Source organism: Elephantulus edwardii, unplaced genomic scaffold (genome assembly GCF_000299155.1).
Source record: "Elephantulus edwardii isolate Elephantulus edwardi_28Jun2011 unplaced genomic scaffold, EleEdw1.0 scaffold00036, whole genome shotgun sequence".
Taxonomy (NCBI): domain Eukaryota; kingdom Metazoa; phylum Chordata; class Mammalia; order Macroscelidea; family Macroscelididae; genus Elephantulus; species Elephantulus edwardii.
Window position 1 is genome coordinate 20,823,543 of NW_006399786.1, and position 5,998 is coordinate 20,829,540.

The window sequence follows — 5,998 nt, forward strand, 5'->3', positions numbered from 1 at the left end:
AGAGAACTACTGGAAGTATAGGCTGGGTTTAGAAGACTATATGGATCAAAACAAATTGTGGCTAATCTTGAGAAGAATTCCAGAACACTTGACTGTGCTCATTTGAAACCTATACTTGGACAAGGAGTAAGTCAGCCAAACAGAGCAAAGAAATACTGCATGGTGTCTCCATACCTCTTCAATCTATATGTAGAAAAGATCATTCGGGAGTATTTATGAGGAGGAATGTGCCATCAGAATTCAAGGAAGACCCATCCACAACTTGCGCTATGTAGATGACACAACCTTACTCTCTGAAACTAAGGAAGACCGGAAGCATCTGCTGCAGAAAGTTAAGGACTGTAGTCTTCAATATGGATTGAAGCTCAACATCAGAAAGACAAAGTTTCTCACCACTGGGCCAATTGGGAACACCAAAATAGATAGATATTGGGATTGTTAACAAGTTCAGCTTGCTCAGTCCACAGTTAACACGCTTGGAACCAGCAGCCAGGAAATAAAAAAAAAATGAACTGATTTGGAAAATCTGCTGCCAGGGACCTCTCCAGATTGCTGAAGTGCAAAGATGTCAGCCTAGAAACTAAGGAGCCCTTGATCAAGGCCATGGTCTTTACAGTTACTTACTATGAATCAGAGAGCTGGACAGTGAGTAGGGATGACAGAAGAAGACTTGATGCGTTTGAGTTGTGGTGCTGGAGAAGAGAATTGAACATACCATGGACTGCCAAGAGAACAAACAGGTCTGCCCTAGAGAGGGTGAAATCAAGTTGCTCTTTGGAGGCAAGGATTTTGAAGCTCTGTCTCACATAATTTGGGCATGTTCTCAGGAAGGCCCAGTCCATGGAGAAGAACATCATGCTTGGAAGGGTAGAGGGACAATGCAGGAGAGGAAAACCCTGGATGAGATGGATTCACACAATAACTGGGATAAAATGGGGGCAAGTGTGTCAGAGACAATGAGATTGGCTCATGACAGGATAGGGTTCAGAGCTATCATACATAGTGTCTCTGTGAGTCACAGGCAACTTAACAGCACATAACAACCTTGACATGTGCTATCTATAAAGTCCACTTTTACTTAACTAATAATGTGAAAACAAAACCATTTTTTCTATTAAACTGTTAAATATTAAAAAGAATTTTTTCCGGCCCGCTCCTGGCTCCGGGGCCTCTGGCCTGGGCCCCACCGGACCCGGGGCTGCTGGCATGGCGCGGACCCCGCACCCCGGCCTTACTTTCACTTTTTGATTTTGCTCCATTGCGGAGGGAAGGCAGGACGGGAGTGCCGACAAGATGGCAGACAGGGAGCTGAACGTGGATAGTCTCATCACCCGATTGCTGGAGGAACTCTACTATGCTTAGTGGTAAAAAGATGCACTACAGCCGGCGGGGCCGGGAGCTGCGGCCCGGCGGGAGCTGCATCACTACTGACCTGCCCTCGGGTTGACTCAGCAATTCTGGTAAATCACCACCTGTAGCAGAATCATCACCTGTACTAGCCACCCCAGAGGAAATCGCTGAGATGCAAAGGAAAAATGAGCTGAAACTGAAGATAAAGGAAGAACATCTTGCTGCTTTGCAGTTTGAAGGCTGCAGCACTTCCATGATACATCTTCAAGGATATGAGCATGTATGGCTGGGCACGGTTGATGGCAGTGCATCTAAATTCCAGGGTCGATCTCCATAATAGTCTATCTGTTTCCTACTGCCAAAGGGGCCCTTTAGAGTAGTGAGAGAAGACCTTCACCGTGAAACCCACAGCGTCCCTTTTTAGCAGGAAGTAGCTAAGAGAATGCGCCATCCCCTTTTCCTTATAAATCAGGGTGAAGTCTCTCTCAGGGAGGAGAGATAGGGAATGGCAAGGGACACACTGACAAGGGAGATTGATCAGAACTGGCTTTGGTGGGCACTGTGGCAATTGGACGATTAAAACAGACATGGGGGGGAGGGAGGAACGGACTGGGGAGGAGGGTGGAGAAAGCGGTGCAACAATGAATGAATGAAAACCCAAAATCTCTGTAAATGTTCATTAAAACTAATAAAATTTTTTAAAAAAGCAATTATTGTGTTCTCTTCTGAGGTACTCCAAGCAAAGGTTAAAAAAATCGTTTTCAGGATCTGGAGAGCAATTTGGCTATAACAACAGAAAATGAAACCCTCATTGCTTTGAGACTTAACTGACTCATTATTGAGGAGATTGACCATCTTTCTCCTTCAAAGAAATGCACATGACTCCTGACAAACTGAGCCACCAGAATTCAATTTATATACCAAAAAGTTTTAAGTGCGCAGTCTTTGAGTCAGAACCAATTCATAGCTGACTCTTCAGCAGGTGGTCAGAGGTTGTAATTTGCATGGGAGGAGATTTCTCATTTCTTTTCTTCAGAGTAGCTAGTAGCAAATGCCTCTATCTGCATTGGAAGAGCAATTCACTACCCACTAGACCACCAGAACGCCCTAAGTCAAATGTTGTTGTTTGTTCTTGTGGTAGTTCAAGGGATATTCATTCAGTACTCTTCTCCAACACAACAGCTCAAAGGCATCACTTCTTCTTCTGTCATCTTATTCATTGTCCAGCTTTCCAGTTCATAGCAAGTGATTGAAAAACAATGGCCAGAATCAGGTGCACTTTTTTCCTCAAATTGAGGTCATTGCTTCTCAATAATTTGTAGAAGTCTCTGACTGCAGATTTCTTATTGCAGTACATCTCCTGATTTCCTGATTGCTAGTACAAAGAGAGTTGACTGTGGATCCAAGTAAGATTAAGTCATTTACAGTCTCAATCTCTTCTCCATCTATCATGATCTTGCCTCATGGTCCAGTGGTAAGAACTTTTGTTTTCTTGACACTGAGATGCAATACATACTGATAGCTGTGCTCTTTGATCTTCTGCAGCAAGCACTTGAAGTCCTCACTTTCAGCAGACAAGGTTGTCCCATCTGCACAACATAGGTTATTGATGAGTCTTGCTCTAATCCTGATACCACAGTCTTCTTGATAGAATTCAGTTTCTTGAATAATTTGCTCCACTTACAGATTAAATAGGTATGAAGAGAGAATACAAACCTGACACACATTTTTCAGAATTTTGTAACATGTAGCATCACCTTGCTCTGTTCACACAACAGCCTCTTTTTTTTTTCAAGGACAATTTACATTCATTTGCTGATGATTCTGACTAGACATACATCAAAACCAGCAGAAGTTAGAGTCTTTTAGGGAAGCCATTTCTTGCCAGCAGGTAAAGATGGTCCATGAAGAACAACTGAAGCATCATCTTCAAGTTGAGGCCTATGATTTGGACAAAGAGCCAGTGCGTGGGTGGACCTGGTCCTTCTCGCCTGGGTGGCAGCTCCTGAGGAACTACTCTTGGTTCTAGTACTTGTGTTTGACATGTTTCCACAGCTTCCCTTCGCTGATGTGCTCATAGATCATATCCACACCTTGATTGATTGCCTGCTTGAAGAACAGGGCACCCAAAGTGATGGGAAGGGTGAACATGGAGCTCCTGCAGAACAGAAAGGAGCACAAATTCACTGTGAAGGTTGGGCCCACCGTGGTTCCTTACTGGCAAACACACAACAGTCTCTTCTTCTACGCGTACTTTTCACATGAGAAAGTCATATGAGACACTCCTATATTTAAAACTCAGAAAAAGATGACCAGTCTGCTCCCATTGTGATGACAGCTTCAGAAAAGCGAAAATAGTAAAATACTCCAAGGGATCCTCATCTCAGAGAAAAAGTACCAAATCGTTCCAATGGCCTACAAAACCCCAAGGGAGTTCTGAGGGCATATGGATAAGGAATTGTGTTGCCAGTGGAAGACGTGGTTCAAATCCACTATAAGTTGCTCCAAGGAAGAATGATGTGCAATCAGCTCCCATGCAGTACTACCTCTGAAAACTCAGGAAAGTCAACCATGGGCAGTTTCAACTCTACAGTACACATTGACAATAACAAAATCCAAAGTTATCTGCCTCACTCTAGCTAACACAAAATCCCTCTGATATTTCATACACCTCAACCCAGAGCCTGTAGAATGCACCACTCCTGGTCTGTAATCAGCATCAGATTAGAAGTAGCACCTTTTCTGTTGCAGAATGTTGGGGAGGAAGGGAGGGCCTCTTGCCAGGACAGATCGCCTAAGCTCCAGACAAGTGCAAGCCTCCCAATGGGCCTTTCATATGGTATAGAGAAAGCTCCCTTGTGTTTGGCTTGAGAAAGCTCACCACCTGGGAAGACGGCTGCCACACCTGTTGAGCTGAGAGTGGTCCACAGGAGACTGAGGCTCTCCTAACAAATATGCATGTCCCACGCATGTTCCACATCTGTAAGCCCACTGTATCCAGTCTTCCTGTTTATATAAGTCCACTGCAGCCCCCATAAAATTGAACTGTATTGACTCTCTGATCCTTTCCCAGAGTGGTGTTTTTCCCTCGTGCTTACCCCCATCAGGGTGTTGTTGTTAAGTTGCCAATGAACAGACGGCAACACTCTTTCACCTGGGTGACATCCATTCCCTAGTCTGGGAAAAATAATAATCTTTAGCCACGTAGACTACCTTCAGCTCCTCTGAGGCCAGTAGAAATTCCTCCCCAGTCAGGGTACATCTTGACATACCATCCACATGCCTGTCCCATAGTATACATCTTTGTTTTATGATATTAGTACACTTGCTTTCTTTTATGCTTTGCTGTTAACGGCTCAGTGCTTACCTATCATATTGAGGAAGTGATTTGCATATTGCTGTTTATTATATATCTTATGTATGCAAATGCTTGCTTGTTTATAGTTTACTCTTATGAGTATACTTGGCTACCTTAGTTTGTTGTATTGGAGTGAATTTCAAATTGTTGGTATGCTAGAAACTATGCTATCAGTATTTCAAATACCAGCAAGGCCAACTATGGTGGACAGGTTTCAGTAGTGCCTCCAGATTAAGACAGACTAAGAAGCAGGGTTGGTCGTCCACTTCTGATATAACAGACTTAGAAAACCCTATCAATCATAGCGGAACATTGTTAAATATAGTACTTAAAATAGTGCCCTTCAGTTCAAAAGACACTAAAAAAATGAAGAAAAATAGCTACAGACATCCAACAATAATTGAAACATAAAATATACGAAATACAAATCTAGGAAAATTAGAAAGTATAAAAAATTAAATAGATCTCATGAAGATCAACATCCTAGGCTTTGGTGAGTTGAGATGAATTGATATTATGCTGGAAATGAAACACTGATAAGTGAATGTTTTGCATTCATAGTGAAAAAAGAAAATTTCTTCTTCAATGAGATGGAAAAGACAATCTCCAGTTTCATTTGGAATGGAAAGAAGCCCTGAATAAACAAAGCACTCCTTAAAAATAGAAGAAAGGTAGGAGGTATTTCACTCCCTGATTTCAAATCCTACTACACTGCCGTGGTGGTAAAGACAGCATGGTACTGGTACAATGACAGACACACGGACCAATGGAATAGAACTGAGAACCCGGACATCAGCCCGCCTATCTATGGTCAACTGATTTTTGACAAGGAGATGAAATCAGTTAAGTGGGGAAATGACAGCCTTTTTAACAAATGGTGTTGGCAAAATTGGAAAAGGATCTGCAAAAGACTCAAGCAAGATCCACACTTCACTCCATACACAAAAACCAACTCAAGGTGGATCATGGACCTAGGACTAAAACCAAGGACTATAAACTTCATTTAAAAAAGTTTGGAAGAACTCTAGTAGTCCTAATCCACAACATAAACAGTCTTCCAAGTATCCTGAAAAATCTACAGCCAGGAGAAGATAAAATAGATGAACGGGACCTTCTGAAAATCAAATCCCTATGCACATCCAAAAACTTCTCCAACCGGGTAAAAAGGGAAGCCACAGACTGGAAAAAAGTATTTGGTAATTACATGTCAGATAAGGGACTCATATCTAGAATTCATAAAATAATTGAGCACCACAACAAGATAAAGGTAAATAACCCAGTTGAAGAATG